Source organism: Oxyura jamaicensis, chromosome 7 (genome assembly GCF_011077185.1).
Source record: "Oxyura jamaicensis isolate SHBP4307 breed ruddy duck chromosome 7, BPBGC_Ojam_1.0, whole genome shotgun sequence".
Lineage (NCBI taxonomy): Eukaryota > Metazoa > Chordata > Aves > Anseriformes > Anatidae > Oxyura > Oxyura jamaicensis.
The window spans coordinates 17,728,154-17,751,906 of record NC_048899.1 but is presented as its reverse complement, the minus strand read 5'-3'; the positions used below and the strand labels follow the sequence as shown (position 1 = coordinate 17,751,906).

General features: G+C 43.1%; 1 long non-coding RNA gene across 3 annotated transcripts in view; it reads right to left on the bottom strand.

The window, feature by feature from the left end:
- The window catches only part of LOC118170040, a 39,040-nt gene extending 16,719 nt beyond the window's left edge, over window positions 1–22,321 (bottom strand). The window contains exons 1-3 of one of the 3 annotated variants that reach the window (XR_004752452.1): window positions 19,401–22,321; window positions 18,244–18,321; window positions 17,767–17,925 (exon numbers count right to left, since the gene is read on the bottom strand). This is a non-coding gene — a long non-coding RNA (uncharacterized LOC118170040). The remainder of the gene's footprint in view (window positions 1–17,766; window positions 17,926–18,243; window positions 18,322–19,400) is intronic. The other 2 variants (XR_004752453.1, XR_004752451.1) reach the window with 2 other exon arrangements.
- Between the last annotated feature and the right edge of the window lie 1,432 nt (window positions 22,322–23,753).

Below are 23,753 nucleotides of genomic sequence, written 5' to 3'. Positions count from 1 at the left end.
TAAACCAAGGGATTGATACTTTTTAAAATCTACTGCAGGAAGGTGTAGCAGGTATGAAGCTGTGGGGCAGGCCTGGAGCTCAGTTTGGATATTCACATGAGCTAACTGCAGTTCTTCTTTGCTCCTAGTCATCTTTAAATTTTGCAGTGGAGCAACACCAGTGTAAAGATGGTCATGAACAAGAACTGTATACACCACAAACAATGTAGGGAAACTAAAGCAGGACCCTCTCCTGCCAGCCTTAATCTTAAAATTTCTTTAATTTTCTAGTCAAATTCCTCTGTGGAAAAACAAAACAAAACAAAACAAAAGTATTTGTTTGCAGAAGGAATAAGGACACAGGTGTGCTTCTGGTTCAGTTTGTGGAGTACCTCCAAGCATGCTGAGCATCAGAAAGGCAACAGGGTAAAGTTATACCAAGAAACACTTGTTACACATACTGCCATGTCACATTCTGCACAGCTACAGGAGAAGCAGTTGGATGTATCCTGCTCACAGGACACAAAGTTGTTGGCAAAGTACTTTTTGAACTTCCACAATATGAATTCCTAAACAGAGTCACGAATGAACAAGATATTAATTCCTCTCAAAAAAAAATAAAAATAAAAATAATAATAATAATAATAATAAAATGTTTCTGTCTTACTGAAAAAACATCTATGGAGATTCCAGAGAGGATATTACAGGTGAAATTCAACAGTCAACAGGCATGCCTTTGGTTTTAGTGAATGTCAGATGCTGCCACATTTTAAAGCTGCCTGCAAAAGTAAACCCACTGTAGCCAGAAAACTACAAAATTTGTTAAGTGTTCTGGCAGTGGAGATGATCAACGTACAACACCCTCAAAGCCATACAACACCAGGGCCACCCGCATGCTTTCACCTCTCACCAGCCTGAGCTACGCTGCACACAAAACACAAAATGCCATGCCATCAGCTTTGCACACATGCTCATGTCACCTGATGTCAAAGTGGTGTATTGGTGGGGAGTTAGGCACTCAGAAGCTGGAAATGCCTGATCCAAGCTTACCTGGGCAGCCATAATTCGGCTTCCTACGAGTCTGTTTTGGAAATGCAGGGAGTCAGGTTACTAAAGTACATGCATCAAAGCACATGTGCAAGATTATAGTCGCAACTATAAATCTGCCATTTCCTTGCACTTGAATACTTGACTTAACCTACACAAATTTCAATGGTTTCTTTAGTTTCCTTGTGGGGAATGGGGGAGTATAATTTCATAATTAAAAGCTAGAAGCTCATCATCAGCAATGGGTGAACATGGAGCCTCCATTGACACCCGTCATGATATTTGCTCCATAGGACACAACTGCTATGGCCCAGAGGAGATAGGACCCTGTGTTAAGGTTCTTTGTTGTGGTCCAGTCCCAGCCAATGGACTCTGGAGGAGAGAGAGGTCTCTCTAGGGGACCACAGGCGGGGCGGCCTTCCACACATCAAAGCCCTCTGTTCCTAAAGTACGTGTCTTGTGTGTCTTTGAGGGCAAACCCATAATGAAATGGAGCTATTTCCATAAGCTTTCAAAATACATTTGAACACTGTAAAGGAGAGGAAGGAAATGGCAAGTTGTGAAGATGATTAACTGACACTGCATGTTACTTATAGGATGAAGATAGGATATTTCTCAAAAGCCCAGGATTATACCTCTGCTATATGGACAAAAATCTGCTTCAATGAAAAAACTGGGAGGATTAAGCAACTTCGACCTTCCCTTCTACCACCCTGAGAAAATAACAAGTAGTTTTGGAGTGGGGCAGTTCGAGCCCCAACAGGCTTCTCCTGTGACCCAGAGCAGGAGCAGCATCTCAAACTCTACTGCACAGATCCAGCACACACAGATCACTGGGGACCAGGTCTCTAAAAACATCAGACTCCTCCATCTTTCTTCCCTCCACCTTCCTCCCTTGCCCTCAAAACAGAAGCCTGGGGGCTTCCTCTTGCATATGCTTTCAGTCATAGTCTCCCAGGTCTGACATTGCAGCACAAGATAGCCATGTCCAAGAACGCTGTCCTGGTCATTGCCTCTAGATAATGTTGCTACTGGACAGTCTCTTTGGGGGGCCAGGTTCCTGGCCATACAAACAGGCTGTTGCTCCCTATAAGGACCTTGCAAGTACATCCCAGTGACTTCAAGACAATGCCATACCCCTTGCATGCAAACAACTTTCAGCTCAACCCCCCCCCCAGCATCAATATAATTGAAAACAAGAAGAACAACAAAACAAAAAACAACCCCCCAAAATATTTTAAGTTTGTTTTTTAAACACAAGCAGCCGCACAGTGGCTGCCTTTTCCAGATGACCATTTTTATGGGTTTAGCAAGAGTTCCTTCCTCTTCTGCCCCTGTTCCTAGAGCTTAGGGCTGGGGCGAACCAGATCCAACTCACAGGAGCATGGTTCTCATTTCCTAGGTAGAGTCCGCAGTAAATTCACAGTAAATTGCTCCTTCATGGTCTGGCTGGTCGGAGGAGTCCCAATTAGATGTCCATGCAGGGACAGAACAGCAGGGCTGTTCCCTTGCGAGGAAGTCATTACTAGGAGAGCAAGGAGAGAAACACTTCTGAGGGTGGTTGGGGTTTGACTTTTAAGTGGCCAGGGTTGTTTTTGGATAATGTCTCTGGGGTTTTCACACCTGCTACCTGGTGCCAATTACACTGCTCTCTCTCATTTTTATTTTATTTTATTTTTTGCAGAGCCATGGAATCAAGGCATGTTCTTGCTGCAATTACCAGTCACCATGTATCAGGCTCCTTGCCATTGTCATCACCTCCAACTCACCAAGGATAATACAGGCACTGCTGCGCACAGTGTCGAACAGCCAAAACTGAATTTTCTTTGTCTACACCCCCAAACTATCGTGGTCAGAAATCCTTTTAATCAAATTTAGCATTTCCTGGGGCAGCAAAATTAAGGTTTGCTAATGTGTTTTCCTTATGTCCCACAGCACCACAGAATCAGCCCCAGACTCCCAGCTCTCATCCCATCACTTCAGACAAGTCTTTGCTAGCTCCTTCTCTCCCTCATTCCCCAGAGACTTATAATCTTCTTCCCGTGCTGTGGTTTAATGCTGGCAGATAGCTCAGCTCCACCATGCTGCTCTCTCACTCCCCATCCACAGCGGAACAGGGTGAGAAAAAACAAAGTTTGTAGGTGGAGATGAGGGCAGGGAGGTCACTCAGCAATTACTGTCATGGGTAAAAAGGACTCAATGGAGGGCTGCAGCGTGGAGACCTGCCCCGCCATGGGACCCATGGGCTGCAGGGGGTCAGCCTGCTCCACTGGGTCCTCTCTCCTGCCCTCCTTCTGCACCGACCTTGCAGGCTGGAACTGGCTCTGCTCTCACACGGGGCACAGAGGCCTCCCTGCAGACCTGGCACAGCCTCACTGTGTACACACAGTGCACCCTGTAAAGCTCCAAACCAGAGGAGAGTGTGAGCAGCAGCAATCACCGGCTGGGAAATGTTTCTCTGACTCCTATCATCAGTATATGTCCTGGGGAGTTGTGACAGGGCTGCAGGCTAGGAGGTAGCCAGACCTGACATCTGATTGCATGGAAACCAAATACGAAGACTGCACTGCTTTTTTACAGGCAGGGACATGAGGCCTTGAAACTCAGCCCATGAAAGACAAAACCTGTGCTTTAAAGTAGCTCAACCACCATGAGATGAACTCATTAGTGAGGGAAAAAAATAAAGAAGAAATAAAATAATATCATAGAGTTATACCTTGGGATCTTTTCCACTGCTGTAAAGATTCAGTTACATCTGGCCTGAGAAATAAACAGGTCTTTACAGGAATTTGAGTTTTCCCAGATCTCTGTTTCTATTAGAAATATCACGTCTCAGCTCCCCATGCCTGTTGTTCTTGGGAGACATTCAGTAGCATTCAGTAATAACAAGGGGTGTTTTAAGTCTTCTTGGGCCTATTCTAGTGACACAAGATAAGAAACCAAGATTAGGGAATGGTTTATTCCTTGGCATGGGTGCATAAAGGCTGACATCTTCCCACCATGCTGAGGTATAAATGGGAAGCCAAGTGGAAACATGTTTTGAATCCTTTGGGACTGCTTTTTCCTAAACCTTCAGAAACCTGTACAAGACTCTGTTCAGACTGGCTCTGTGTCTCAACGAATTTGTCTCAATTTGCATAATTCTTGCCCATTGAACTGCTTCATACTTTACATGTGGCATAAAAACAGGAATGTAATGGAAAGAGCTGAGCACTCCAAACTGCGCATGAAGAAGAGAGAAATGTCAAAATACCATCTCACCCTTTAAGGCCTAAGATACACATGCTCTTTTTCTCCCCCACATAGATATTACTACAAAACATAGAAGCCTAAGGCAAATAATTGCCCAATTTGAAATGATTTTACATGAGATTGGGCAACTCCCTTCCTCAGTCTCCTTTGAACATCCACCCTTGCACCTGGCCCCTGGCCCTGGGGAGTGCTGGAGCAGTTATGTTATACTGTGAGACTACCAGCTGTCTCTGGCTCCTTCCTGCTCTGTGTCTCCTCTCCCCTCTCATTCCTTCACTGCAGCCTGCCACTGCTCTCTGTCACAGGTGAGAGACTATGTGAACAACAGGGAGCAAGCTTGGGAGAATTATTTTTAAACCCATTAAGGGAGTCACCTAGAGTTTTATGGTGCTCTGGTTTTAAAGCTCTGGAGAGCCTGTATTTGATGTGTAATATACAGCCTGCAGGCATCATTTCACAAAGTATTCACCTTTTACCCCACGCTGCCGTGCCAGTTGCCAGTTATCTAGCTTTACTTTGATGTCTCCCACGCTAACACTGACTATTCTGGTGGAAGAAATCTCAAGAGATACTTCATTATGAAAACAAGACCCAGAGATACAGCTGATGTCTTAAGATCATAAACATCCTACGGCGAACAGGGAAATATTCCAACTTCAAGGGCTCTTTGGCTTTTTTACTTCTCATCTCACCAATTTCATCCGGGAGCAATTTGCAGCAATGCTAATTGTATGTTTTCCCTGAACTGTGCAAAGTTATAGGCCAATTATTTCTCTTCCACCCCTGTGATGCATGTGGATTGCTGCAAAACAGTCTGAAAAAAGTCAAATCTTTTTGTTCAATAAACAAATTCTCACCATTCCTTAAAGACAATGAAAATGACATTATCAAAATATAAGCAAGAAAATACAAGGTAGAAACTTCTTTATCCTGCCATTGATTTCAGCAGAAAAAGAGTTAAGCTGATGCCAAACACTTCTGAAGATGAGGACATGAGGGAACTTTGCAGCAAAAAGTGCACATTTTCTGTCAGCCCAAAGGTAGAAGGTTCAGCATCACATTTGTTTCAGTGCCTTCTCATGAACTGCGCAGTCACTCAGTCCTTAATAAACCTAAAAAAAAAACAAGCAATATTTAAACTTACATCTCAAAAAGATCCGTATGCATTAAGGGAATATACAATTAAAGCTCTCAAACATCCTAATTCTTTCTTGCTTAACTGCTGAGAAATAACCATGATTATGCACAGACTGGTTGTTTTTAAGGACCCAGATTAATCTGTTTTTAAGATAAATAGAAATGTTCCCAGGACTTTTTCTCCTGTTGCACCATTATTTAGCTCTTCCAATATACTTTCACATATTGTTGTGTTATTAAAAATACACAGTAACTACATGCAACCCCCCTGTCAGAGAATGTGGAGGTCCCTCCTGGATGGAGCTGGCTCTACTCTTACATGGGGCAGTGCTGGGGCTCTGCACCTCCCTGCAGCCCCTGCTGCCACAGACTCACCACATAAATCCAACATTTTGGCAAGGCCAACTGAGGTAGAAACTAGGGAAAACAAAAGGCAGATATTGTCATGCAGTGCAGTAAGTGCACTGATTCCCCTCACATTGCACCATGAGTGTCTGGGGAATAGAGAATCACAGAATCACAGCATCATCTAGGTTGGAAGAGACCTCCAAGATCATCTAGTCCAACCTCTGACCTAACACTAACAAGTCCTCCACTAAACCATATCCCTAAGCTCTACATCTAAACGTCTTTTAAAGACCTCCAGGGATGGTGACTCAACCACTACCCTGGGCAGCTCATTCCAATGCCTAACAACACTTTCCGTAAAGTTCTTCCTAATATCCAACCTAAAGCTCCCCTGGCGCAATTTTAACCCATTCCCCCTCATCCTGTCACCAGGCATGTGGGAGAACAGACCAACCCCCACCTCGCTACAGCCTCCTTTAAGGTACCTGTAAAGTGTGATAAGGTTGCCCCTGAGCCTCCTCTTTTCCAGGCTGAACAATCCCACCTCCCTCAACCGCTCCTCGTAAGACTTGTTCTCCAGACCCCTCACCAGCTTCGTTGCCCTTCTTTGGAATCGCTCAAGCACCTCCATGTCATTCCTGTAGTGAGGGGCCCAAAACTGAACACAGTAGTACTTGAGGTGTGGCCTCACCAGAGCCGAGTACAGGGGGACAATCACTTCCCTTCTTATGCAAGCCAGGATGCTGTTGGCCTTCTTGGCCACCTGAGCACACTGCTGGCTCATATTCAGCTGACTATCAACCAATACTCCCAGGTCTTTCTCTGCCAGGCAGCTTTCTAACCATGCAGAGATGCATTTCCACTAGACACAATCTATTTACTGGACAGCAGTCCCATTGGAGGCAAACAGCACGTAGTTAGTTACAAACCACCCACAGTAGCACTAGAGAAGAATGATAGCAGTATATAATAAAATATTATAACTGATATTAGTATGTTCCATATTAATTAATATGACTTATAACTAGCACAAAACCAACAACTCCCTTTCTCAGACCTGTACTCTGTCTACAGACTCTGTGTTAGTGCCCTTAAATCCAGATGCCAAGTTAATATACCCTACCCCAGATACCTACAGTATCAAACTCCAAGGCTCCTCCCCTCCACACCTCACCATCAAATTTCCTCCAGGCTTGCCTTACAGAGGAGAAAGATTTGACCACAAGAGCTTGGTAAGTTTACTCACCTATGACAGGGCAACCCATCCTATTCCTGCTGAGTTCACAGTCACCATTTGCTTCCAAGCTCAAACTACAAAGATGCCACACTCCTTATCTCAAAAAATGTACCTATTTTTTCTCCCAGTGATGAACTTTCTGTCAACTTCTCCTTGCCAAGGAAGGCAGACACACACCTTTTGTCCTGACAGAATGTTTATACTGCACCTAACACAGCTGGGCTCTAACACCAGAGATGATCTACAAAAACAAACAAACAAAAAAAAACGAACAACAGCAACAACAAAAAGGAGCAACTAACAGTGCAAAGATCTAATAGGGTAGAGAATGCTCTGAAAAGTACAAGGCTGAAATGCCTATGCTGTAAAGAAATAGCACCAGGAGGGGAATGCAGGCCCAGATTTGTAAAATCTTCCACACTTGGACAATGGCAAAGAGTAAAGCAGATCTGAATTTTCATGGGAAAAGCAAAGCTAGCAGCTGCCTACCAGTCCTGAATAGAAAGTGTTCTGCAATCTTCTACATGGAGAAAGCAACTGATCCTACCTGTGAGTCACAGTGTAAGATTCTCCATTAACAGCTGAAAATACATGGAGCTGGTAAATAATACCATCCCATAGTAACAACAACAAAAATGTTGTCACAGAAATAATATGCTATGATTGTTTTTTTTTTTGTGTGTGTGTGTGTGTCAAAGCCTTTTTCTACTTGCACTACAGTGACACAGAGATTAAGACCCTGTTGTACTGGGTGAATGGCAAAATGATTATACTGGTATAAATGATACAAGCAATCTCTACTGCAGAGGTGAAGAATCAAAGAACATTCCTGCATCTGTGGCCACCAGTCATAGCTGAAATACATAACCTCCACATGCAAATCACGTTAGAATAATAAAATCATTTGGGTTAGAAAAGACCTTAAAAATCACCAATTTCAACCTACCGAGTCCCATCACCAAACCATGTCCCATAGTACCACATCCACATATCTCTTAAATACCTTCAGGACTGGGGAGGTATTCACCACTTCCCTGTGAATGCCTGACCACCCTCTCCATGAAGAATTTTTTCCTAATATCCAATCAAAACCTCATCTGGTGAAACTTGAGACTGCACCTGAGAAAAGAGACCAACGTAGGCTTTTATACTTAGGTGAAACCTAGACAGCCAACTTTGACCAGAGGCCCAACTAAACCAGGGTGATTTGAGTCCCAGCCCAAATGATGGGCCCAAGGTCACAAAGCAAGTTAGTGTCACAGGTCTCAAGGAAAGCAAGGCACTTTTAGGTCAGTGGAACAAGGAGGCCTCTCTACGAAAATGCTATCAGGTCTTGTTGACCAGACCTCTGAGAAGTCATGTTTGTGTTGCAGTGCCAAACAGTACAATTACAACACGGATTCTTGCTGTACTACAATGCTCTGCTGGCTATTACATGTGCCCCAGCCAAACTGAAACCAAAAGAGGCCATCTGTTTGGAGGCCAAAGGAAATAAGCATGTTTACCACACCCTGCACTCCACCCTCCCCTTCCCCTAACCACCAAACTTTACCCCACCACATTTCTACTGGGAGAGCCTCTCCAAGAGATCAGATTCTCCAGCTACCTCGGTATGCCTGTCAAATCCAGTGATGGTGTGATGATGCTCATTTCAGGCAGATGCACCACCATGAGGCCCTGGTGATTCCTTGGCATGTCCACTAAGACCACAAATCCATTGCTTCTCTGCTGTGATGACTCACTGTAAAAAGAAGCAGCAGTGGGGTTCAGAGAAATGATTTAGAGGTGAAAAGCTCCTTAACCTGTTTTGAAAACTCCACAGTCCTAAACTGTGCCATCTGAGATACAATATTTATGTTCAGCTTATAGACCACAATAAAAGCAACTAGGCCAAAGACCTATCAACTCTTTTATGTATACTTGGCAAGGTTACAAGACAGCAATCATATCCCTGGGATCTTTTACTTTCCTATAAATTCCAAGAGCCACATTTAAAAGTGAATTGGCAGATGCGTTCTTTAATGTAAGGAAATTTGTTTTGCTTCAGCAATAGACAAACATCTTCAGCCATAAACAAGGAAAGGGAGGGTAGATTTTCACTGAAGGCAGCCATAATAGGCTAGCAGTATCTTCATGCACAAGGAAAAGTTGGATTATGTGGTAATATACAAGGAAGGTCTGCAGAAAGCTGAGTATCATTTTTTTTTTTTGTCCGGAAACCCAAAAGTGCAAACACTTTTGGAAGGCTATGGAATGTGTTACAAGTTGTAATCCTCCCAACAGAACCTCAAAAGCCTTGGCTTGTTCTTCTCTTTTAAATTCAGAACTTGACAGCTATTTAACCAGAACCACAAGTGTTAGAGGTGGAAAAGGCCTAGGGATTATCTAATCTATTCCATGACTTGAACAGAGAACACTAAAACTCTGCTGCATAAGTGATGTAAAAAATCATGCAGAAGAAAGAATCATCAAAGCTGATGCTGGAAATCCAAGGAAGCACATTCCCCTTGACTTGAAACTCATTAATTAATCTTTTAGCTTAAGTAACTGCTGTGATACTGTTCTTGACTAGAAGAATGATAGCATTGTAATCAGTGCTGCTTCAAGGCTGCTACTGATTGCCCACACATGAAGAATTAATCTTTCCAAGTGGTGTCACCCACTGAGCAGGTTCCAAGCTATGGAAGAAAAGCAATGGCATCCATCCACTACCAAAACATGCACCTTTAATGCTTTTATAGAAATGTTGCTTTGAGTCTTAAGAAGCAAACTCTCTATAAATCACATCATTAAATATATCCAGACTGATGGTTTACAGGAAAGCTCTGCACTGTCAAGGTTTTTGTTGTTGTTGTTGTTCTGTTTTGTTTTGGTGACAATCCAGCTTAAGAAAAACAAATTTTCTTCTGATGTTGAAGGAAGGACATTTTATTGTGTATTGTTTAAAAATATTGCTCACAGTTTAAATATTTGAAGTTCTATCTGCCACTGGCAACTGAATTCCCCCACCACCCCTCCTTATTTTATTGGGATTAATATCTGTGCTTTGCAGGTCTGCTATAACATGGTTTGCAGTTTGCTGAACTTTTTGCCCTACTTTTTCCATGGGGTTCGATGCACGCAGGGGGACAACTTGCTGAAGTTACTGGTCTAGCAGTTAAGAAAAGATAGTCTAGATCTTGACTCATGACTTCATGAGTCTTCCGAATGGTGGCTTAAAGATACCTGTCTCTTTCTCTGATGAAGCAGGTAGCAGTAGGGGTGGATAGATGAGGAAGAAAGTTGTGCAGAAGTCCAGCCCTGACTTAATGCTGTAAAGGAAGAGCACAGAGAGAAAATTACTCCAAATACTCATCTTTAAGGACTGTGCCCGTCTCTCAGCTACTTGCACTTACATAAATTCCTCTGCAGAGGAATCATACTAGTACTGCAATGAAAAAACAAAAACAAACAAACAAAAAACATTAAATGAAATAATAGTAACAGGAAATAGAGTGAGATCAAGTAGAGATTCATACACCATTAGAAATCCATTCAATTCCTGGCTGCCCTCAATAACAGGTTTCAGAAACTGGTGGACAAGGGAAGTCCATGCAGCCCTATGTTACCACCAGTTTACAGAGCTTCACCAGCATCTTCCTTCTTGGATACACAAGCAACGTACCGATAAAATCTCTTCTCTTGTTCAATCCTTTTAAGTTCTTGGTGACCTGAGGGAGATATTTGCCCATGTGGGCTTTCCTATACTTGCAGATGACCTTGATTCTGAAGGATGAAGTTCCTTCATGTGCACAGTAAGTGCTCATGAAAAAAACACAAGTGCACTCACCCACCAGAGTAACATACACATCAAAGTAAGAGAAAAAGTCTGCTTTTTGATCTGTTTCCTGCAAACTGGTCCAACCAAGGAGCCATAGGTTAAAATCCAAAGCCATCTACATTGGACTGCAAGAAAATTTGGCTTCTCCCTCTGCCATGCTACTGCTCTCTGAAATGAACTTTGGTGTCTTAGCACATGATCAGGTCATATGCAAGGCTCCTGGAAGGGCTTAGCTTTCCATGGATGTCTTACTGGTCCCACCAACCATCTCTTCAGTAAAAGGGAGGCTTAACTCCACCCTGGAAGCCAATGGAGGCTGAGTCAAACCTGCTGTCTGGGTGACTCCCTTTCCTCAGATGTTCAAAGGGTGAATAAAGCTTTGCTTTCAAAGAAGATTTTGGATATGGTGAAAGATACTAGTCAGGTTTCAGAGGGAGCTTGGTTAAGACCACACATTGCAGAAGAATGGCAGCCCGTCAGCAAAGTTCTCAGTGCCACTGAACTGGCCTGAAATGTGAATCTTGAAGCTTTGGCTTTAACATCTGCACTAAATACGCAGTGAACCAATGCTTTCACATATAGAAAACCTGCAAGCAGATGGCTACCACCTCTGGAGCATTCAGCAGTCCTTCCCCTGGTCTTGACTTTGCGTGCCACTGTCCTTATCGAAACAAGTAATGACACATCCCCAGCTGGAACACAGGCCATGTTGGCATCCAGCAGCCCAGATGCTTTGCTGAACTCTCCAAATCCCTCCAATCTGTAAGTCTGTGCTGGAAAGATCCGGAGCAGATTTATCCTGAGATTTCTGGCACTTCTCCTTCCAACCGTGGCCGACAACTCCAAGAGAAATGCCTCTCTTTTATGTTTTGGCACTTCCAGTGTTGGCAGGATGCAGGAGGGAGGAAAACAAACCTGAGCCTTCCAGAAACTCCATAAACAAACAAAGATTTATTTTCAGTATGGCTCAGAAGATGGCCGGAGATCTGGGAAGCAGAAGGAGGAGGGAGGATTATATCCTCAGCACCACTAAGCATTTCTCCAAACACAAAACAAATTAAGAGCTTGCACCTCTCCTGCACATTACATCATTGTGACATCCAGCTAGGACAGCAAGGTTGCTCTAGCTGTGAGGTAGAGACCCCTTGACAAGTGCAAAAAATGTACTTGCCTGAGGGGTTTAGGTAGTGCTGGCAAGCTGAGAAAACATGCTGTTTGGGCTGAAAAATAAAAATGGGACAAACTTGGGCATGCCACAGAGGATCAGGCATCAGAAAGGTTACTCATGGCTAGGCTCCTGCAGTGCCACGCTGAGTGGTCTGGGCTTCACATCTCCAGAGAGGATGCTAACATGTCTAGTACTTGTTTGAAAAGAAGCTCTTTGGTGAAACATTAAATCCAGGCTCTGCTAGAACTCCTAAGAGAACCTGAGGGCATTTTTAACCCCTGTGCATGGGCAAGACACCTGAGGCAAGTGCTTTTCCAGACATGGAGGCATGTCCAATGGCCCTGCCTGTAGTTCTGCTGGGTCACAGATGAAAATGGAGCAACCTGTACGCTTTCACAGTAGCTCTTCCAGAAGGTTTTTTTTTTTTTTTTTCCCCCCCTCTGTTTTCCCATTACATAGTGAGGTGGTCCAGTCAATAGCTGCTGTTTACCGAGTTCTCACAGCAAGTGAGGCTGGACTTGGGACTGTTACAGAGCAAGGTGCCAGAAGAAACAGACAATTTTACCTGGACAGTTAAACCAAGAAATTAATGCTGTCATAATCATGAGCACTGAACTGCATGGCTTTTGTGAGTTGTACTGATGAAAACCTGCTGGCCATAACCTTAATCCTAACCCTGTTGATAGCACTATTTTCTTACATATCTAAACCAATTAAACTGATTCACCATCGCATACTGCCCAAGCAACCCAAGGAAGTGCTACTACATAAACTGAGCTTAAATATATCCAATTTTTTTTCTTTTTCAGAAATGGTCATATCCAAATAGAACCAGTTGTGAAAAGATCATGTTTGCCACATTGATTTAAGAGAGAGTAAGGTCAGGCCATCACAATCTGAAACACACCGGTTTAGTAAAATACTGCCTTCTGGCCAAGCATGCTTTTTGGCTGTGGAGCTGCTACTAGACAGATGTGATCTGAAAAAAAGCCAGTTGGTCAGATAACAAGAGCTCAGCTCCTAATCCCATCATTAATGAACAAGTAAGTCATGAATGAGTCACTTCTACCTCTCTGGCTTAGTTTTCTTACTAATAAAAATTAATAATCTTTTCTTCTTCTCTCTCTCTTTTTTTTTTCCCCCTAATCTGCTTCACTGTGATGTTCTGCAGACTGATTAATGAGGTGATTTTCTGTGAAACAAGACAAAAGGATGATGGTCCTGGGAACGGTCCTGTGGACATGCTGCTGAAGAAATGCATATTGTCCAGGGGTGACACAGCAGAGAGGCCAGTGATTCAATTTACTGCTCTACAGCCTGAGGGCATTATAATGCTCTTTCCCACCCAGTCCTTTTTCCTTTTTGGATTGATTTTGTCAAAAACAGCTAGGGATTCCTCAGAAAGGGACCTCTTGCAATTTAATGAAACATGCTATTTAATAAGACTAACACTGCAGCAAAGAGTGTTATTCTATCCCTTGAAAGCTGCACAAAGTGCAACATTCAGTTTGCGGACCCATTCTTGAAGTATGTATTTTCCAGGAAATGGATGCGTATATTTATATGTACATACATATTTGCTTTAACATTGGCTTGTTTCTGCTCACACTCCAGCACAACAGCTCAACCGCCTTTTTCTGCACTGCTCTTGGAAGCAGTTCACACAACATCACAAAGGGAATATTGCAAACTTCCGCAAGAGTTTCGCACGATCGATGGGGCTTGCTGTGGGAAGGGAAAGCACACATGTACCCAGCCTTCAGAAGGTTCGGCCACATTTTCTGAGCCACAGAGCTGGTTCCTGGTATAAATTAACATTTGTCCGTTCCCAGATGTTCGTTCCGCCTTGTTGCGACACCTCTTACCTAGTTTCAGACTGACCTTGCGCTGGGCTTGAGAATGTTCACGAGTTTTTTAGTCATTGTTAAGAACAAGGAAAAAGAAACAAACATCTGGTTAGCAGAGCTGCCAAGTGCACATTCCTTCGTTGTTTTTCAACCTTTCAATCCCTTTGTTTTTTGCTTGAAATTCCGTCTGATAAACGTGCGGAGAGCCATAGGGCACTGATTAGATGAAATTCCGATTCTGATCCACACCACTGCTCCACCAGCATCGACTCAGTGGAAGCACTGCTGACATCCAAAGGCCCCAAATAGCCCAAACCAGGAATAAGACCCTGGTGAATCTATCCCAACTGTGTTTATGTATGGAGGCCTGATTCCACTCCCACTGAGGTCAATGGGAGATTTGCCACCAACTTCAATGGGAACAGGATGGGGCTTTAATGTCGTTACTGCATTGAAATGGTGTTTGAGTCCATCCTTTGCCAAGATGTGGGGTTCTCGGTTTCTATAGCTGTAATGGTTTTTAATTGGAAACAATGACTTTATTGAGTCTTGGCCTGCAGTGCTGGCACAGCCTGACAGACCAGGTGGGGTGGTTCCAACAAAAGCTTGTGAAATATCAAACTCAGGCAGCTCGTGTGACACAGCTTCACCTTCTCTACCTTTGTTGTACAAGCTTCAGCCTGCTGCACCTCCACATGGGAGCATCTTCTCTGAACTACAGCTGCTCAGAACTGCATGAACTCAGCCATGGACCCATTCTGCCCAGCTACAGGCACCTCCCTACAGCAGCTAAATGAAGGAAAAGAGTTGCCCTAGATTTCATTGATAAGGAAAGAAAGATTCTCCAGGGATTGATTGAGACCTAGGGCAAGCTGTACCACCTTCCAGAGACACCTATTCTTACGCAGGAGCATGCCAAAGCAAGGCTAAACTGTCAGTCCAGGAATCCAAGCACAAGAGTTCAGTGTGAAAACCACCTTTGATTACTTTCAGAGAGTTATAGGGAAAAGGTAAAGCGCTAAAGGACTGCCATGTTCTCTGTCAACGAGATGTCTTAACAAGGCATTGCATTAGCTGTTGCTCAGAATACCAAGCATCTGAGTCTTTTAAAAGCTTCCCTCTGTTTTTTATTTACGTGTGAGTGAGTCTGTGTCCCTGAAAACCAGATTTTGAAGATCATTAATCCGAGACGAAAAAGCAGGCAGACTTATGCAATGCTGTCCCACCCAGTTGTCAATCCTCTGCAAACCCAATCTACGCACTGAGTGACGCTGTGGAGCGGGATTGTACCGGACTGGAAAGACGCTCATTTCCGTCAGAGATGCCAAAGCTGCGGCGTGGCTTTATGATCCATATTGACACCGGCCATGAGAACAATTCTGTTTTCTCCCCGCTGGTCACTTTCATAAATGCCAAGTTTTGGGCAACGCAATGTACGGCATTTCCAGCAAACCACTCAGTGATCTCATTTGCACTGCCAGTTATTTTTTACTTTTAAATGCCTTTTTGTTTAGCCAAATATTTTAGTTTAAAAAGTAATAATCATACAATCTCTCAGGAAATCAGGCTTTCAAAACCAGGACGCAAAGAAACATGGCCCAGTGGAGACCTGATCAGGCAGACTATAAAGCCCTGCAGCCACTCACTGGACACCTTTTTTCATGCTCTACACTCTTTGTATACATGGACATTAAGACTGGTTTCAGCTTTCAGGCCATACTCTGCCATCATGAGTCATTTTTTTACCCAAGACCTTTCCAAGGGTTCCCTCATTCAAGGAAACAACAGAATCAGGAGCTAATTTTTAATTTCATTTGTGAATGTGCAGTCCTCATCCAGCTTTGACTCCTATTTAAAGTGATTTCTGAGTGAGGAAAATACAGCCTAAAAGAGATCTATGGACTGTTCAGTTTCTTCCCACAGGAGGTCTGAACATTACTGGTGAATTAGTTCAGAGGGTTGCCACTCATATTGGAGAAAAAACAAATTTTGGGTTATCTTGAGAATATAAATGCAGAAGGAGGCTGGCATACCTGACTTGTGCTGGTATTTCATGAGCCTAAACAGCAATACTCTTTTATGATTTCGAGAGAAGAACAATGCCACTCACACAAGGATATTACATGATATTTTTGTCAAGAAAGATAGACAGGTACAGTGGAAGCTACTGGCAAGCTTACTTTTGTGAAAGGAAAATTGTTAAAAAATTCCTAAGCTTTCTATTAGTCCCATCTATGGAGTCCTACCAATTCAGAGTTGTTTAACAGTCTCTGCAAACCAGCAGAAATGCACTCATAAAATCTTTATTAAAGAAAAAGTTTTGGAAAGCCAATTTGACCAGGTCTTCTCTGTATGAAGGGACTACATTCAAGCTTTGGAAATTCTGCTTCTGTTTTGTACAGATGCCCTCTCACTGACCCACAACTTCATTTAACTCTCCTCAAGAGGAAGAAAAGAATCCCTGCTAAAATTATTAGCTTTCACAAAGAATATTTTCTTTGAGGAAATGGCCAGCACACATGCTTTGCTTTCTCAAAGGACTCCTGTGAATACAGCACTAACTCTGTACTCCTGCAGCTAGGAGACTTTTTTTTTTTTCCCCAAAGACAAACACACATTAGTACCATGAAATGTTCTCTTGTCTACCCTGTTGCACTTCCCATGGAGATGCTCCCTTGGTTTTCATGCTCTCTCTTTCATGGTTAATTTGGAAGTCTGGTGTCCCTTGGTCCCATATCTCCCTTCTCTCAAGCCACCTTATATTTATTTATTATTGTTTTACTGCAAAATATGAACCCCTAGGACCAATGCATAGGGTGTTTGCTGGGTAGCAAAGATGTCTAATAGCTTTGGTTTCCTTTTCTTCAGTTGCTTGCCTGCCACCAAAAGAGTGCCACAAAGTGGGAGATTTAGACCTGAAATACAGCCCAGGGATGTTTGCTAGAGGCCACAACAGCCTCATAACACAACATCTGCCCTAGCTTTTAGAGGGGAAAAACAAACCAGAAGGAGCTTGCGCAACATGTAATCGAACACAGTTGTTCTAAAAGGCAAGGAAGAAGAGATTCGTGCTGTCCTCCTAGCATCCATCCAGAGCCTTATGTCCCAAAACTCCACCTAATGTGATCCTGTTCAGCTTCTTGGTTATATTTTCTGCGTGTATCTGGAGGAGTTTCTTTTCCCTCTCATGGAGGTTTGCTAACCATAAGTGCTGCAGAGAGCACAGAAATATTAACAGCAGTTGACAGAAGAGCTCTCAGTGGGACACAGAGGCTCCTGGCTTACCACTCAGTGTATAGGCCCTTAGGATAACACATATCATTTTACTGTTATAATTATTACTACTTTCATTAAAATAGAGGAGATGAGAGACCCATAAGGGGAGGAGAGCCTGAAATCATGCATACCTTATTTATGACACCCAATGCAACCCGTGCTCCTAGCCAAAGCACCCAGACAGGCTATCTCATCAAATTCAGCAGTAGTAGTGAAAAGAAACCTACAAGTTATTTGATAAAATGCCACATTATGAGGTATCATAGCCTCAGACACAGGGGACTTCAAAGCTACTCCCAGGCCTGCTTACAGCTGTTACTTGGAGTTGCTGTGTCTCAGTCCATTTTCAGCTTTCTATTTGGGACATACAGAGGTGCTCTCCAAACTGAGGAAACGCCACCCATTCTGAATAGAGTAAGTAGGTGTCCTTTTTTTTGATGGTTTAAACAAAAAATCATCTCAATTTCCCCAGAGCGAGGGCTCTTTTCACATGCAAGGCAATGTTTTTGACCCCACGAGCTCAGTCAATTCAAATACTTCACCCTGAGACTGACTGTTTTTAGTTGGAGTAATTATTCTGCTAAATCAACCCCATGGCTGCTGAAATGAAAGCAAGAAGCTAGAGGCTGCACACCAAAGCCCACTCTGTTCATACCTCTTGATTTTGGAGGGGTGCAGGTTTGAGAACAGTGACACATCTGCTGGCAGAGCCAAAGGGAGAACTGTGGCAGCAAGAAGAGTTGGGGCAGGCAGGGTGAGCATCTGTCCATGGATGAAGCAGGTGCAGCTTGCTTTGTAACCATAACCACCCATACTATGAGGAAGAGACAGCATTTCTCAGACTGTTACAATTTTGACTCCATTGAGTTATAATTAAGCCAGTCACATCACCCAGCCAACATATGTACAAAGCAAAGCATCCCTGTTTCCTAGCATGGCCAAGTGCAAATTGGATGATCACTGGATGATTTGTCATCTCTGACATTGCAACACATAGTTTTCCCACTTCTTCCCAAGGCTGTGCAAGTACCACCATGCCCAAAGCAGCTGACTTTCCCCATCTTCTAAATGTTGCTCACTCTAACATGTTCATGGCACCTCCACACAGAGAAGCCCCATGCATGCAACTAACCTTGAGCAACAAACAGTGTCACTTCCAGCACTGCCTCCAATGCACATTCCTCAGCACTGAGATGACACATCTCAGAATCTGCAACAGTGAATAGAAACATATTCATCTTTCTGATCTGTCTTCTTCTAATCCACCAAGGAGTGTCATACAGCTTATTACCCAGTCCTCTGAGAACACATTAATCACTCTAAGTCATAATAAAGCTTTCTAATGATGAACAAACTACAGCTGTTAAGAAACTGCAAATGCTAGGCCAGCTTTTGAGGGCATTATGCAACAGTGCTACTATAGTGAACTTACCATTTTAATGCATGCAACTGACATTAATTAGCACAATCAGAAAGCTACCTTTGTGACTATTCTAATATTTTCATTTTATTTGATGTATAGTAGATACTTATGCTAGAGAACATTGCTCCATTGATAGCAATGGGAGGCAAAGGTTAGGCTACAAGATAAACACTTCAACAAACTAGGGACTAACTACAATTAGTCCCAAACCATTAACCCCACATGCTTATCTTTACCTTCATGGCATTCTCAGTGCAATGCAGCAGACATGGCTAAGCTGCACAAAGCCATGTACTATAGAAATACCCAGGCTTATCTTTAGTAAAGGTGAGTTAGTTTGCGTAGAGCATGGAGTCACTGAAGTTAGACTGTTCCTGCTACCAGCTTCCTCATCTGTGACTACATGAGCCACTGGTCTGAAAAGTATCCCAGGAAAGGGAATGGCAAGAGTTCAAGGACACATGATCTATGTGGAAAAGTGAACGGGAGCCATGCTAAGGACATCAGCTAAGTAAAAGGCTGTGGGAAAAAGAAGGGGACAGAGTATGGGGACAAACTGTGGAGTCACAGATATCAGTGGAATCAAGGGGAAAAACAGGTTGAATGTTAGGAAACTTCTAAAGGTAAGTGAAAAACACTAAGAGTAAGGCTGCAATAACTGCCAGCCCCTAAGAACAGTAGAGACGTATATTTTGGAAAAGTCCCATGGGCTGTTTGTTAAGGAAAGAAGAAGGGCTGCATAGCTTCCTGAAACCCTCTGCAACCACACTACCAGACAGACAAACAGTCAATGTCCTATTTTGAGGATTTTAGGATTGGGGATTTTTTCAAAGAGTTTAATTAATTAATTAATTTGTGCAACATACCTGATTCTCTGGTGCTACTGCATTGCTTCTGACTGCACTGGATGACCATGACCAAATTAAACTCCATGTTTATCATTGTATTATTCCAGCAAAAAAACATTAACACAAAACTGATTTCAGTCATTGTTGAGTAGCAGACTCTGGTTACTAAATCTTCAGCTACAAGGCAGCAACTCAGTTCAGCAGCCACAGGTAAGAATTGCTTTTCCCCTTCCAACTGCAGCTGGACAGGTGCAGGGAATATATTTTAAATTATGCTGATCACAGGAGCATCACACCTACTAAACCAGCTGGTCACATTCACATTAGGTTTTGCTGTGATGATCTGAAAAGCATATCTGAAAAGTAATTTATATTAATCATCTGAAATAAGCATAACTTATTACCATTCTCCCCCAAACCTTCTATACTTAAACTATTCAGGTATGGTTTCTGCTCCCACATCCTTTTGCAGAAAAGCTGTTTTAAAGGTTAAGCTAGTTGGAGAAATATATTTTCTTGCACATAGAGGGGACGACAGCTCTAATGTGCTCCTCTCAGGATTCATTCATCACCTATTTTTGGGGTCAACTGGTCCACAAAACTCAACAGCCTTCCTAGGACCTGCAGTGATGCAGACTGAGGGCAGCACCTTTCCTTACCCTAGAAGCCAACCTGGATGGTGGGTTTTCAGATCTGACCTGCACTTGTGAGGGTTGTTAAACACCCCTGCTTCTCAGTTCTGCTGCTAGGGGCTTGGGTAGGGTTGGCTTATAAGAGAGATAGACTGCTCTAATATAATGACCTGTAGCATGCAGGCTCTGGCTGCAAAATGCCTTGTTGGATCCCCACTTCTCTGGGTCAGTAAAAAGTCAGGTAAATAATCTACAAGAGCCAGAAAGTGCAAGGGGGTAAATGAACCTGACTACAGAGTTTCTGCAGCTTTACTTCAGTTATAAGGTTTATCAAGAAAGTGGCTAAATGAAGAACCAGCACTGCTTTTTCAATTCTGTGTGTTTGTGTGTGTACATGAGGAAGTTTGTTCTCTTTCATTGTGGGTTTCACTGGTATTTCCACCAAAAAGGACAGCACTTTGAAGCTGGGGAGGCTGGGTGCGTTCCTTAAGAACTGGGGGTGATTCCAGAATGCAATTATATTATTAGTACAAATAAAGCATGACATTTCCTACAACAGCACATCCAGAAGGAATTTTTACATAGTTTATAAGACTCCAGAGTCACTTCAGTCCAGTGCAGGCAGCCAGTCACACTGGAATACCAGCTGCTCAGAAGAGCAAAGACTATTTAAAAGAATGAAGTGTTTAAAACTTCATTTTTTAAAGAAGTGACTTTTTTTTGTCTTGCTTCACTGATTTTCAGTGAGATGAATAGATTGTTACTGTATCGTGAGCAATAGTTGAATTATGATCGTTCAAATTCTTTTCTTTGGTGAACTTGTAGAGAAAATGAATACCGTTTTTTTTTTCACATACCTGAAGAATAAAAGCACTTGTGGAGAGGAATCTTTCCCACAGGGAACCCTGGTGTACTTTGCAGTAGTATTTTATTAAGAGCTGGAGAGTTCAAGGGTCTCACAAATGTAAGTTTTCAATTAGCTTTCCGTTGTGTCCCAAACAGTCTCTAAATACTTAACTAAACTTTAATCCAATCACTTGATTTGACTCCAAGCATGATTTATCTTATAATCATCATCTGTTCAATGAGGGGGAAAAGAAAGCAAACTTGTTCTTGGCCCATCATGACTCATACATGAATTTACTCTGCGATCAGAGTTGTGTTTTCCTTTTGGCTGATGCCTTGGCAATTGCAAGCATTGGCTTTGGCTTTCTCTTTAGGTATGATCATTCCTGCTCATTCCCCCCTGCCCCCAACCCCCTCCCCCACTGAACGTCTGTCCTTTATACCTTTTCCCAGTGAGGCATGGTGAGGTTTTTTGCTTTATCTTGGTGCTTCATTAATCAAAAGTGTCTGCTGTTTGACCTGCTCTCACAGAATAAAACATGCTTTAAACAGGAGGATCACTATTTTAAATGAATGACGTTTTCCTGGGAGGACATACTACAGAGAGAGCATGATGACAACAAGACACAGACAAGCCAGCCTCTCCTGGGCATCCACAAACAGCTCAGCTATTGACACTGGGTAATGGAGACAGAACACAAGGATCAGTCTGATGAGATTTTTTTTTTTACTTTTTGACCTCCTGAGCTGATGGCACCCATGGTGTGCCTCAGTTTACTGGTCTGAAATTGAGGCTTTAATTCAGCAGCTTTATAATACTGTTTACCCTTTCATAAATTCTGCAGAAAACTAAATGCTATATGGCCAGCACAGCTTGCAGACCAGCTCTCTGAAGGAACTTCAAGCTGTCCCTCTGTGATCTGCAGCTCTCTACTCACCAGACATGGCACACCGTGTTACGACATACCTCCCAAAAACACCCCAGCCACATGCTTTTGACGCAGTAGTCACAGTAAAATGCACCTCTCCAGATAAAATAAAAAGTGGCCCCAACCTTTACCCAAGAATGGCGTGAAATGCAGAATATTTGAGGTCTGAAAGTGTTGCGTAACCTCTTCCCATGCATTATTATTCATGCCAGTGGCTTGTGCAACTCACAGTTCCAGCTGACAGCGGGGGCAGAGTTTGCAAACACTGCTCTCATCACAATTCACTGGCTGCCCAGAAATGTGAAGTAGCAGGACTCCCCAGGGAATACAGGTTTCTCAAGAGATTTCCCATTTAAATGTTCCTTACAATTCACAATGGCTAGAAATTTCAGACAAATTCCTTGAGGCTGCCACTGACTCAAATTTCATTGCAAGGCTAATAGTGCTTGATAGTCTTCTCTGAATGCCAAGTTTTAGAAAGAGAAGACTTCTTGAAAAGCTCAGATTTCTTTCTTTCTTTCTTTCTTTCTTTCTTTCTTTCTTTCTTTCTTTCTCTCTCTCTCTCTCTCTCTCTCTCTCTCTCTCTCTCTCTCTCTTTCTCCCTTGTTGTGTTAAAAGTTTCTCTGTCATCCTCCTCCAGCTTCCAACAACCTGCAATTTAGGGACTTCTGGAGCTGTAGCTGGTTCATGCTGAAGCTGCAACTATTTCAAAAATCAAGGCTTCTTTCCTCCTGGTTTGAGATCACCATGCAGTGTTAGCCTTGACAGCATAGGTGACACCTGCTTGGGGACAGGTATGTAGAAGGAACCATGCATTTGTAGACACTCAGTTGCCCAAAGTTCCAGTAAATGGATTTGCTTGTCATTTGCTGAATAAAAGCTCAGGTAACAAAACAGACCCAGCTTAGCAGACTGTAGGCTTTGTTCCCTCATTCATAGTTGAAAAAGAAAAATTAGTTCTACTGGGAAGCAACTCATCCTACTCCACTGACCCCTTCTGATTTGCTCCCAGCACTGGTAACGGGAGCCCATCCAGCCAGTTCAAGTGTCAACATCTCCTTTGTAGGCAGCTAAAGCCAAGCAAGATGACTTTGTGGTCCAGCTTCCAGTGCTAATTAGCTAATGGGCAGTGGTAATTGGGTGTTTAATTGGGGTAATTGGGGAAGTAGCACTGGACTGTGCTTTCTTGGTTTGTCTCTACTGGCCCATTCCTAGGGCTCCTGCTGTGAAGCTTAGAGGTGCTGCTGGCAGAGGTCCTGCTTGAGGTCTAGTTCTTCCTAGAAGAGCTATTTTATATATTCCCAGATTTTGCTATTGAGGAGGGTGCCCTCTACCTTTAGAGGCCTGCTAATTAGTTCCCCAGTGCCAAGCCGTGTTTCAAATCCGACCTTTCAGACTGGGGTGCTTGTCAATGTAGTCATGGTCAGGTCATCGGCTAGGAAATCAGATGCACGCTTTCAGCAAAGACAATAATGGCCTATCAGCATTTGCAAATCCTTTCGTGGTCTATCTCTTGGGGCCTTTGAATGAAGACTGGATGTACCTTTTTAAAAAATATCCTTTTTCAACAAGAAAATCGCACCGGGCTTGGGGCCAAAGTTGCTGGGTAACAACCGAAGGCATGTGTTATCACGGCAATCAGAGTAGAGGATCATAATGACTCCCTTCTGGCTTTAAACCCTATGAAAACTCACTTCTTGTTAATGCTGAATTCATAGAGCAGGAATTCACACTTGGGATCCTACCCAAGAAGACTGGCAGCCACCACAGAAGATCTAAACACTTCACTGCTTTTACGGTGGGAGGCTGCATTCGTGCTGCTGGGAATGGCTCTCAGATCTTTTACTTTGATGCTCACTTGCTTGCCATTGCCTTTTTCTCTCACTCAGTCAAGAAACCATAACCTTCCTGGCCCGCAGAGCTGCTCCAGAAAATAGTGCCCCTGTTAATCATCACTGATTCAG